Source organism: Notamacropus eugenii, chromosome 1 (assembly GCF_028372415.1).
Source record: "Notamacropus eugenii isolate mMacEug1 chromosome 1, mMacEug1.pri_v2, whole genome shotgun sequence".
NCBI classification, from domain to species: domain Eukaryota; kingdom Metazoa; phylum Chordata; class Mammalia; order Diprotodontia; family Macropodidae; genus Notamacropus; species Notamacropus eugenii.
In genome coordinates, this window is record NC_092872.1 from 30,715,371 (window position 1) to 30,728,869 (window position 13,499).

A 13,499-nucleotide genomic window follows, 5' to 3' on the forward strand; every position below is an offset into this window, starting at 1 on the left:
GTCTCCCTGTCCTGAGCATAGGACACTTTATTATTAAGATTGAAATCTCATTAATATTTGTAATCAGCATTCACATCTTTCCTGGGAGACTTAGCTGTTAGTACTAAAAATAGGTCACAGACTTCTAAGTCTTCTTTATCTGTTTCCCTGCCTCCCTGGCCAATCCCTATCAAATCTCCCTCTGATTTCATTCTCCCTTCATAGTCTCTCATTACTTGCTCTCCTTGACTGCTCAACCTCAGAATACCTCCCAATAGTCCCAATAATGGACCAGGGGAATAGCAGTTTAGGAGCTAAGCCTGGCAAACATGAAAAGAAGACTGGATTCCCTCATTAGCTGTTATGAGCTTTTCAGAGAAAGCAGCAAGAATGATTCCAGGTCTGACAGAGAAATGTGGCTGATGGGTTAGATGTGCACGAGATCTAAATGCAGCAAAGAGCTTGTTTTTTTGTTCTTTCAAACACACACCCTACTTAAAAATACCTTCAATAACAAAAAATGTGCCTGGCCAATCTCTTTTTGAACTGTTATTAAAAAATCCTTAAAGATCAGACATTATGAAAAGTAAGGAAACCCTAATCATAAACAGGTGAGGTCAATTCTTGTAACTTTCATTTGCACTAATGCACCTATAATACATTTTAAAATATCATCATCTGTATCTGTATTGTATACACCTACTAAACTGTAATTCTCTGTTATCAAGGACTATAACCTACATAACCATTGTTACATACCAACAATCTGGCACACAAAAGGAGTTTACTAGATGTTCATTAAACCAAGTTGAATAATTTGAATACATAGTTCTTTTAGCAATTCGCTGGTATAGACAGAAATGAGTCAAATTTTCCTTTTATTTTATAAACTAGTCACATATGTTGTTCTTTAAGGTCACACAGATCTCCCGATTTTAAGTCCAGCACTTTTCCAATCAATAGCCTCTCCATTTCATAGCTGAGAAAAATGAGGTTCAGCTCAGTTAGTGTCCTGTTCATGGTCTCAATGCTAGTAAGTGTCTGCACTGGGATTCAGACCCAGAACTTTTAACAAGTCCAATCCATTCACTGTAACAACACTGTATTTCCAGCTAATATTTAATGTCTACTGTTAGGAAGCCATATTTAGGAAGTTCCTTTCTTAGGACTGTAAAAGAGGTCCTGATCCAGGAAACCACCCCTTTGTAGCTCATGATTTGACATTTCCAGTGGCAGAACAATGATGGGGGAGCTGAAGTGCTCCACTTCATATCTGTGTGGCTGGGATAGGATGGGGTTTATCTTGTGAATCACTTTAGGTCCTATTAAGTTTTTGCATCATACATAAAGGTTAATTGTCACAATTATGTCATCAAGGACAGGTGCCTACTGGTTTCTCATTATCTTCATTTGGCAAGTCAGCAACTGCCAGACAGTTTAAAACAAAAGTGTTTCAGCTCTTCTTATGATGAGACTTGATAAAAAAGCCAGAATTTGTTAACTGTCATTACAATATTTATAGGCATTATGTCAACCCATTTGAACAAACCCAGTAAAAGAGTTTGTTATTACCTGGACATATTGTGCATCTGATGTTCCTACCAATTATTAAGCATTCAACAAGCATTTATTAAACACCCATAGGATGCCAAGTGCTATAGTAGACAATGGGGATACAAAGACACAAGCCTCTTACCTCTAAGGAGTTGGCATTATCCTGGGGAGTGGGAAACAACCAGTATACAGAAAATGAACACAAAATCAGCCATTCTGGGGAGAGTACACTACCTGGGAATATCAGGATAGACTTCCTGTAGGAGGTGGCACTTGAGATGACCTTTGAAGGAAGGCAGAGATTCCTCTAGGCAGAGGTGAGGAGGAAGTAGAGAGTACTTGGGACTTGGGAGAGGCATACTCAAAGGCATGGAGGCAGGAGACAGAATAAATAGCATGTTTACTGCTCTAGGTGGATCAGACACAGGCTAGTCCTCTTTTAATCCAGACTCTAGGGTGGGTCAAAATGAAAACTCATAAGCCATTGAATTGAATTGAATTGAAAAAAGGGAGATTTATTTATTCATAGTATAGAAAGGCTATTCAACAAGGATATCGTGGCAGTTTGCCTGAATCGATGCGCCTCCTCTCTTCTCTATATGGTCACTGTCAGTAGAGGAGAGTGTGGAGACTAGCCTAGTCTTGAGGTATTAGTCAAATCAAAAGGAACCGAACTCCAAGTGAGTGAGTCTTTTTATACCCTTTGGTGAACAAGAAGCCACATCAATATGACTAGAGGCTACTAAGAAGCTATACCAAAGGAAGTACACTTTAGCCGTAGCTCTCTGGGCCAATCAAGTCCAGGGGACATCTTTGTAGTCTTTCAAGGGAAATCAAAGAAATATAAAACAAAAACCAAACCAAAAAGCAAAGCACTAATCTAACCAATGAAGGTAAGGAGGGGGAAGCCTGGGAAATAGCTATCCTATCACACAGGGAACATAGCAAGTAGTCCAGCTTGGACAAGGAAAATGACATACAATAAAGCGAAGAGGTGGGGGAAAGTAAAGGGTAGGGGGAAGTGAAGCCAGAACCATATTGTGAAGACTTTGAAAGTCAAATATAGGGGTTTATAGTTAGTCCTAGAGTTAAAGAGAAAGCCAATAGAACTTCTTGAGCAGGGGAGTGACATGGTCAGACCATATCATAGATGCTTGATCATTAACTCAATTTGTAAGGGAGATATGTTATCCTTCAAAATTAGGGTTATTATTTTTTATGGGGATATATTTGACTATTTCCTTTTAAAATGTGTTATTGATATCTTTTTTTTTTCACCTTCATTTCCATATAATCCTTTAGAATAAAGAGTTACAAAGTGGAGGGAAAGCAGTTTAGCACAGACTCCTAAATCATCTGAGTTTGACAACATGCACAACTTTCCACATTCGAGTCCTTCCTTCAAAGGAAGGAGGGAGATCCATTTCCTCCTGTCTTCTTTGGACTCTAGTTGGGTCACTACATTTCTGTGGGATTGAATTTCTTTCTTTTTTGCTGTTGTTTCTATGTACAGTGTTATATTCAGTGTATCTTGTTGCTTTTCTAGTTTTGCTTACTTTATATCAGTTCATGTAAGTGTTCCCCTGCTTCTCTGAATTCTTCACAGTTCACTTTTTCGTGACAATAATTGTAACTGTTGGCACAGCAGTTGCTGTTAAACACTTTTACTTCAGTATCTTTGGAGGGGAAGAGAGATGATTAGCCTTGTGACTGATTGGTGTACGGAACCCCTGGTAAGGAAACTCCTTCTACCGATACAAATCTCCAGTTCTGTGATTTATTGTCTTAGAGAATTACCAGGGCTACTGAGAGGCTGAGTGACTTGCCCATGATGATTATCCAGACTATGTAACACTGGCAAGAAAGCCAAGGTAAAATTGCAACTTCAGAGAGTAAGTAATTTAAGGGGAGGAGATAATCGTAACTGACATTTATATAGCATTTTTGTTGTTGTTGAGTCATTTCAGTCATGTCTGACTCTTTGGGACCCCATTTGTGGCTTTCTTGGCAGAAAATTGGGTTTGCCATTTCCTTCTCCAGTTCATTTTACAGATGAGGAAACTAAGGTAGATAGGGTAAAGTGACTTGCCCAGGGTTACATAGCCAGTAAGTATCTAAAGTCAGATTTGAACTCAGGAAGATGAATCTTCCTGATTCCAGGCCTGGCATTCTATCCATTGCACCACCTATCTGTTATATAGCACTTATAGTACTTTGAGTTTGCAAAAAGAGCTGTATCTCACTAGATACAACAACCCCGTGATATAGGTAGTACTAGTCTTCACATCTAATGGATGAGGAATCTGAGACTCTAACAGGTAATATGATTTACCCAGGGTCACATGGCTAGGAAATGTATGAGGTGGGATTGGAACCCAGGTCTTCTTGAATCCAAGTCCAGCACTCTTTCTACTTCATCACATTCAAAGAGGTTAAAAAAAAAAAAAGCATGAAAAAGTGTTGGAATTTGAATATATATGTAATTGGTTCAAAAAAGATTTAGGTAAATTCATGGATATCAGATCCATAAATGGTTACTCATCATCCTTTGAGGTTACTTTCAGGACAATAATCTTTCCTATAAGATGTGCCTTGTTGGCACCACTATAGGACAAATACCACTGGGCTGAATGTGTCTTGTGTCTGACCAACTATGGCAAGCCTTAGGATCGGAAAGTCATTCTAAGCCTTAAAAGGAATGGAGGCAGAGCAAAAGCATGAGTGAAATAGAGCTGTATACAAATGTGAGCAGTAAAGAGGATTGGAAATGAGAGTCTCCAGCCCTGTGAGCAGAATGTTGCTGGATCTCACCCTTCTATGGTTAATGTCTTGGGCAGCATAAATCTTCTGGGGGAAGGATGGGGTGGGGAAGCAGCTGAGTCATTCTATCACTACAGGAAGCAAATGGCTGCATTGAAGTCCCTATCTCCCTTTTTTATTAACACAACCAATTCTCTCATTTGGAACTCTTGTCCTGACACCCTTATTGGCCTTTCCCTAGGCTTCTGACTTTGTGGTGCTGACCCTTATACGGACAATGACCTTGTGGTCAAGTTATCACTTTAGATCTTTTTTCTGAAGCTTATTAAGTTCTCTATATTACTCCATAGGCAGGTAGGTGACACTGTGGATTGGAGCTGGACATGGAGTCAGAAAGACCTACATTCTCATACCACCTTGAACTCTTACTGGTCTTATGACCCCAGGTACATCATCTAACTTCTCTCAGTCTCAGTTTCCTCATCTATAGAATAAAAATAATGATAAGACTTATTTTAAAATGTTTAGGATCAAATCAAATGAAAATCAAATGAAATTATATACATATATGTATATATGTATACACATTTATGTATACATATGGCATTTTGCAAATCTTAAAGTGCTATGCACATGTTAGTTATTATGCCTACACATTTATATGTACATTTATGTATAATTTTCTATATACTTAATGCTATATGCTGGGAGTCACATATCTTATGTGAATTACTTATAAATTATATATTATCGTATACACTTAATGTCATATGCTATGGAAAGTATAAGGTCCCTTTAACACAAAGCAGTCTGTATCTCAAACAAGAATGTGAGTAAGAGTTCCTTGATAAGGAAATTGCTGTATATGGTTCCCTGAAGTGAGGGTACTAGACTTCAGATTCCTTAAATAAGAAAACAAATAAACAAAAGGACATGTCTTCAGGTGACAAGAATACCTTTGGATTAGGAAAAAAATAATCACAGGCTTCTCAGAGGTCAGATTCATCTCATTGTTCCTGTAATGAATCCCTTTGGGGGCAGTTTTGTGCTTGAGAAGGCAGGGAATTCAAGGTATCAGAGAACAGAGAGAAGAGACTGGTTTTCTCCCTTAGCAGTTTCTTTCTTGTGCCCTAGAGATGCAAGCTGGGGAAAGCAGGATTCGTTATACGCAAACTAACATTTGTTCTTTGATTAGCACCAAGTAGTAGTTAGATATCTCTCAGAAGGGAAAAGTTCAAAGGATTTTTGATGTCAGTCTAATTTGGAGTTTCAGACCCATGAATATACCCTAAGAAGGACTTTAGATTGGAAGATAAAGATTCAGGGTGAGTAGAAGGAAGGATTCTTTCTCTTCAAATCTGGGAGAAAACAAGGGTGGAGTAAATATTTAATTTATCCATTTTTCTGGAGCAAGTTACCAGATTATATCCAGGCATTTGCATTTCTTTGAAAAAAGTTGGTCATTTGGAATATCTACTTCACTCTTTGATGCAAGCTTCTTGAGAACAGGGATTGTTCATTCTTTATATTCCCATCTCCTAGCACAGAGCTTATCAAATAGTAGGTAATTAAATGCTTATTAATTGATTGATTTAAGGTTGCTTGTTCGATTGAATTTTTTTTTATTTAAAAAATAAGAATAAGTGAACAGGAAATCTAGGGGAATCTTTCAGTTAACCGTCCTTCTGGCAAGTCTGATTCTGGGGCCATGAGGTCTTATGCAAAGGACTATGCCTCTGATGTCAATATCTCCTAATGGCAGCCCCTTTTCAAAGAGAATGTAAGTAGCTTCCTATATGTTAAATGTGTATACCTAGAGGAAAAATAAGTGAAAGTGAAATAATTAGTCACAATCCCTCAGCTAGATCATACCTTGTTATTTATTTATTTGGACTTTTCCCTGGAGTCATTAATGTGCCCACTCCTGGATCCCATCTTTGAGACTAGAGCAGCTCAAAGTTGCAGACTTTTCCAAACCCCATCCATGGTTCTTGGAAATGTAGTATTGAGTTTGTCAAAGCTACAGAGAACATGATCTTTCTTGGATAGGTGTTACTATTAAAATGTAATAGACAGTGAAGAGCCATCGAGTAGGATCATAGAATTAAAGAAAAAAAACATCTTACTCTTCAAATAAAAAAAAGATGAAGGAACCCTTGGAGATCATCTAGTTTGCCCTCAAGAGGTAAATTAGTTTAGTTACTATAGTGTCTGTACAATAATACACTGTTGTTATTGTAAGGTAGACCATACACTATAGTCATTACACTGTTGATCATATATTGTACTACTGTAGTGTATAGCAAGGTGGTTTCCCAGTCCTTGGGTCCAGTCCTTTTCTCCTACAAATATCTGCTATATGGCTCTGGCCAAGTCATTTAACATCTCAGTGCAGCAGGGTTTCTAAGCTGTCTTCTAATATTGAGTCATATGTAAAGTACTTGTCTACATTCTTCCAGACCAAACAAAGTAACATTTAGACACCATTTAGTGTAATTCTCTCATTTATAGATTAGGGAAGAAAGGCCTTATGAGGTCAAGTGACTTACTGTGGTTAGCTGGCAGAATTCAAGTTAGAACAGGTTTGTCATATGAGGGGGTATCATTAGCACTTCTGAAGTGCCCTCATGTTCTAAACCTATGACCTTTTGAATTCAAAGTCATTGCTTTTTCTATGTTATGCTGCCTCCTTAGGTTCTCTAAAAACTAGGATGAAGACACTGAAATTCCCACTAAAGTCATTGTGTCTAACATCCTGTCTTGAAGGAATTGACTAGCATTGAAATCATTTGTTTGGATTCTGTATCCATATAATGACCTTGTTAAAATGCACATTAAACTAATGTATTTCAGTAATACTCTAGCATAGATTAGTTTATCAGGTTTGTTGCCTGATACTTGTCAAAGATAAAGGTCCTTAAGGAATAAAATATAAGGGCAATGGGTTCAATTTGGACCAAAGATGAGAACAGACCCAGAGGATGATCAGATATTCAGGGAGACCAAGCTCTGTTAGGGCACCTCAGTAGGGAATGTTGGATTAGTCTAGTACTAGATGGTACGTTATATGAAATATTTGAAAATCCATATAAAAGAGTTTCTAGATAATGTTTTATAATTCTATTTAATGATCAGATCACATATTGATATACATTTTCAAGTTGATGGAAATATTAAGTTGAATTATTTTAGACTTTTATACACATTGGTAGACTCTCTAATATTAATATATTAGATAGATGTGGCACAAAGCATTTTCTCTTCTTTTAAATATTGTCAACTCCAGACAGATTCTTTTCACATTTAGGTCAAAGATTTATTAAAATGGTTGGAGGTGGAGTGGGAGTTGGAGCCAAGATGGTGGAGAGAAGACAGGAAGTTGCCAGAGTTCTCCCCAGTTTTCCCTCAGAAACAACATTAAATCATGCCTCTAAATGGATTCTGGAGTGACAGAATTGACAAAAAGATGGAGTGAAACAATTTTTAAGTGCAAGATAACTTAAAAGAACTTCAGAAAAGTTCAGTTTCACTTGGGTAAAAGGGGAGTGCAGTCCAGCACAAGCAGTGTTTAGGGAAGCCAGCAGGAGACTCATAGCTACAGCACAGGTTAGCAACCAGTGTCCCATGATCTGGCCTCAGCAGGTCAGTGACACAGCAGGCCAGCTGTGAGGTCTTTAGCCTCAGCACAGCAGGCAAACTGCCAGCCTTGGAATCCAGAGCACAACAAGCATGAGTAGACCAGGCCACCCTAGTGCAGTGGGCAAGCTGCCAGCTCCAGAGGCTTCAGCACAGAAAGCAAATTGCCAAACCCCTCTTTCCCAGTGCAAGAATCTTGGGAAATTGCCCCCATTCTCAGGAGCAGAGCTTGTTTTAAAAATGAGTAAAAAAACAACAACAAAAAAAAGCCGTTAGCATAGAAAACCATTATGGTGACAGGAAAGATTAAAACACAAGCTCCCAAGAGGACAACAATATCAAAATGCCTATACGTGAAGCCTCTAAGGAGAATGTAAATTGGTCTAAAGGCCAAAATGTCCTCATGGAAGGACTCAAAAAGGATATATAAAAGAAGTAGAAGAAAAGTTGGGAAAAAGCATGAGAGTTATGCAAGAGAATTATGAAAAAAGAATCAAGAGCTTGGAAAAGGAAGTACAAACACTGAAGAAAACAACTCCTTAAAAATAGAATTGGCCGAATGCGAAAAAAATTTCAGTGAAGAGAGCAGCTCCTTTAAAAGTAGAATTGGCTAAATGGAAAAGGAGATACAAATACTAACTGAAGAAAAGAATTCTTTAAAAATTAGAACTGGCTAAGTGGAAGCTAAGGACTCTATGGGACATTAAGAATCAGTCAAAATCAAAAGAATGACAAAAAGAAATATAAGATACCTCATTGGAAAAACAACTGACCTGGAAAGTAGATCCAGGGGAGATAATATAAAAATTTTTGGACTACCTAAAAGCCATGATTAAAAAAAGAACTTGGACCTCATCTTTCAAGAAATTATCAAGGAAAGTTGCCCTGGTATCCCAGAGCCAAAGGGTAAAACAGTCATTGAAAGAATCCACCAATCATCTCATGAAAGAGATGCCAAAATGAAACTCCAAGAAATATTGTAGCCAAATTCCAGAACTATTGGATCAAGGAGAAAATACTGCAAGCAACCAGAAAGAAGCAATTCAAATATTAAGGAGTAAGAGTCAGGATTACATAGGACTTAGCAGCTTCTACATAGAAGGAACAAAGGACTTGGAATATGATATTCTGGAAAACAAAGGAGCTTGGATTACAACCAAGAATCAACTACCTAGCATAACTGGGCATAATCTTTTGAGGAAAAGGTGAATATTCAATGAAACAGGGGACTTTCAAACTTTCTTGAGCAAAACACCAGAGCTGAACAGAAAATTTGATCTTCAAATACAAGACTCAAGAGAAACATAAAAAGGTAAGCAGGAAAGAAAAACAAAACAAAACAAAATGAAACAGTATTCAATAAAATTAAACTGTTTACATCCTGACATGGGAAGATGATCCTTGTAATTCTTAAGAACTATGTCTTTATTAAGGCAGTTAGATGGAGTGTACTTAGAGGGTATGGGTATAAGTTGATTTTGATGTGATGATTTAAAAAAAGTAATTAAGTTGTAAAAAGAAAAGGATTGTACTGGGAGAAGAGGAAAGGGGGAAGCAACATGGGATAAATTATGTTACATGAAGAGGCATGTGAATCTCATTAGAATAGAAGGAAAGAAGGGAGGGGATGAGCATTGTTTGAACCTTATTCTCATCAGATTTGGCTCAAAGAGAGAATAACATACAAACTCAGTTGGGTAAAGAAATCTATTTTACCCTATTGGGAAATAGGACAGGAAAGGGAAGAAAAGTTGGGGTGTGATAGAAGGGAGGGCAGATTGAGGGAGGTGATGATCAAAAGCAAAACACTGATGAGGAATGACAGAGTGAAAGGAGAGAAAAAAATAAAAATGAGGAAAATAGGATAGAGGGAAATATAAGGTTAGTAATCATGACCTTGAATGTGAATAGGATGAACTCTCCCATGAAACAGAAGCAGATAGCAGAGTGGATTAAAAATCAGAATTCTACAATATATTGTTCACAGGAAACACATTTAAAGCAAAGAGATCCACACACACAGTAAAAGTAAAAGGCTGGAGTAGAATATATTATGCTTTAGCTGAAGTTAAAAAAAAAAAGTAGGGGTATCAATTCTGATCTCAGACAAAGCAAAAATAGATCTAATTAAAAGAGACATGGAAGGACACTTGCTAAAAAGGTACTATAGGCAATGAAAGTAATACCAATGCTAAACATATATGCATCATATGATATAACATCCATATTATTAGAGAAGTTAATTGATTTACAGGAAGAAATAGACTAATCCTAGAAAAGAAAAATCCTAGTGGGGGAACCTCAACCTCCCCTTCTCAGAACTAGATAAATCTAACCACAAAACATGCAGGAAAGAAGTTGAGGAGGTGAATAGAATTGTAGAAAAGTTAGTTATGATAGACTTCTGGAGAAAACTGAATGGGGATAGAAAGGAATATACCCCTTTTCTCAGTGTTACATGGTACCTACACAAAAATTGGCCATGTGTTAGAGCATAAAAACCTCACCATCAAATGTAGAAAAGCAAAAAATATTAAATGTATCCTTTTTAGATAATGATGCAATAAAAATTACATGAACTAAAAGGCCATGGAAAGATAGATTAAAAATTCATTTGAGATAAGATTATTTAGTTTTCAGTTAATTTTAAATCTATCTTTCCTTGGCCCTTTATTTCATTTACTAACAAATGTGTGGGTCAAACATCAAAATCATAGAAACAATCAATAATTTTATCAAAGAGAATGACAACAATGAAACAATATAGCAAAATTTATGGGATGTAGCCAAAGCAGTACTTAGGGGAAATTTTATATCTCTAAATGCTTACATGAATAAAATAGAGAAAGTGCAGATCAATGGATTGGGTGTGCAATTAAAAAAAGCTAGAAAAAGATTAATTAAGAATCCCCAATTAAACACCAAATTAGAAATTCTGCCACTCAAAGGAGAGATTAATAAAGTTGAAAGTTAAGAAAGCTATTGAATTAGTAAATAAAATTAAGAGCTGGTTTTATGAAAAAAACAATAAAATAGATAAGCTTTTGATTAATTTGATTAATAGAAAGAAAGAAAACCAAATTACAAGTATCAAAAATGAGAAAAACTGCTGGGAAAACTGGAAAATAGTATGACAGGAACTATCGACAATCTCACCCCACTTACCAAGATAAGGTCAAAATGTTTATATCATTTAGATGTAAAGGGTGATATGTAACAAATTAGGAGAGCAAAGTATAGTTTATCTGTCAGTTGTATGGAGAAAGGAAGAATTTATGACCAAACAAGAATAGAAATGCTACAAAAATGCTTATATCAGCTCTTTTTTGGTGGGAAAGAATTAGAAAATGAGGGGATGCCCATCAGTTGGGGAATGGCTGAACAAGTTGTGGTACATGAATATAATGGAACACTATTGTGCTATAAGAAATGATAAATAGGTAGATTTCAGAAAAACCTGCAAAGACTTACATGAACTGATGCTGAGTGAAATGAGAAGAACCAAGAGAACACTGTATCCAGTATGACTGACTTAGCTCTTCTCAGCAATACAATGATCTAAGACAGTTCCCAAAGATTCATGATGGAAAATGCTATCCATATCTGGAGAAGAAAATATGAAGTCTGAATGCAGATCAACAGATATTATTTTCATTTTTATTGTTTTTTTTATTTTTTGTGGCTTTTCCCTTTTGTTCTGATTCTTCTTTCATAACATGACTAATGTGGAAATATGTTTCCTTGATTGCACATGTATAACCTATATCAGATTGCTTGCTAGCTTGAGGAGGGAGAACAAAGGAAGGGAGAAAAATTTGGAAGTCAAAGTCTTATAAAAATGAATGTTTAAAACTACCTTTACATGTAATTAGAAAAAATAAAATAGTATTTACCCCCCAAAAAAAGATTCATTAAAGTAAAACTTTAGTTGATATTTAACCTGGTATTACATCATGCTGAAGTGTGTATGAACAGGGATTTAAAAAAAAGATTTTGCTGGAATCCAGCCTGTTTTATAGAACTCAAGTTTCCTAATGTAATAGAATATTTTTGCTTTGTGTTGTAACACCATTTATAATTACATAGGGACACTTAAAAATAATAATATGCAAGGACCAAACCATGTTTGATTAAGAAGAAATGTGTTGCACTTTATTTAAACAAATATCGTGTGTGTGTGTGTGTGTGTGTTTATGTATGTATGAAGATACATAATGAAGAAACAGGTGAAGTCATAGTTTACTCTATGCCCTCTGGTTCTCATATGCTCAGTGCCAAGTTTTCCCCCCTTTCTGTTTCTAAAACTTCAGCACAAAGTTTTCAGGCAGTTTTCCAATTATTTTTTTTCTGACCCAATTCAAAGTGATATTGACTTAATTTCATTTCCCTTTGGAAGTTGATGTGTGTGACTCTTTGCAAGTCAATTTCTCTGCACCTCATTTCCTCACTTGTAAAATAAAAGGGTTAGATGAGATAATCTCCAAAATCCTTGACAGCTTTAGTTCCTATGGCCCTGAATATATTTAAACTTTGAATTGAAATCACTTATCTGAAGTCACTTAGTTTCATTGTTGATATTGTAGTTCAGTTGTTTCAGACATGTCCAACTCTTTGTGACCCAATTTGGGGTGATCTTGGCAAAGATGCTGGAGCAGTTTTCTATTTCCTTCTCCAGATCATTTTACAGATGAGGAAACTGAGGCAAACAGGGTTAAATGTCTGCCTAGGGTCACATGCTAGGAATTGTCCGAGGTGGAATTTGAACTTAAAGCTTCCTGACTTTAAGCTCAGCACTATCCCCCTGCACCACCTATTCTTCCACTTATTCTCTATGTTCTTTGCTCCCCCTCCAACACACTCTGATTTGCTTTATTCTTCCTTTCTTTTAGTTGTTCTTTACTTGCCTCCTTTTCTGTTGTCTTTTATTTTGTTCCCTATTTTACTTCACTGGAGAACAGCTCAAATGTCAGAAAAGAGCATTAAACTTAGCTTCTTTTATTTAGTCACTCTCTGCTGGGATCCATGACAAACCTCTTTCTACCTGATTCAAGATCTTTGTGAATCAGCTTTTTAGAGGTGTGTCTGATCTAAGCTGGTATCCTATTAGTTCAAGTTCAAGGCTGAGGCAAAATGAAGCACTCATAGGTCATTGAACTTTAAACAAAAGGAGGTTTACTTAGTCCTTACGTAGAAAGAATGTTTGCTGAGGATACAGGTATATTTAGCCTGTGCACATGCAGCTATATGGAAACTCATCTAGTCAGCAGGGCAGGGTATGGTTACTCGTGGTCTTGGGACATGTCCCACCTCTGAAGGCTGTAGACTCTGTGGGGGTGGGTCTTTTAATGCCCTTAGTGACCAGGAAGCCACATCAATATGGAAAGACTGCCAGGAAGCTGGGAAAAGGGAGGTAAATGAAGAGTCATTATTGTATTAGGTCAGGAGTTCCTACCTTAGGGTACATGAATGTGTTTTAAAAGTAAATTTTGATAAAAGTATTTTAACATGATTGACTTCCTTTGCAATCTTTTGTATTTTATTTTATACAATTAAGAACATTATGCAGAGTA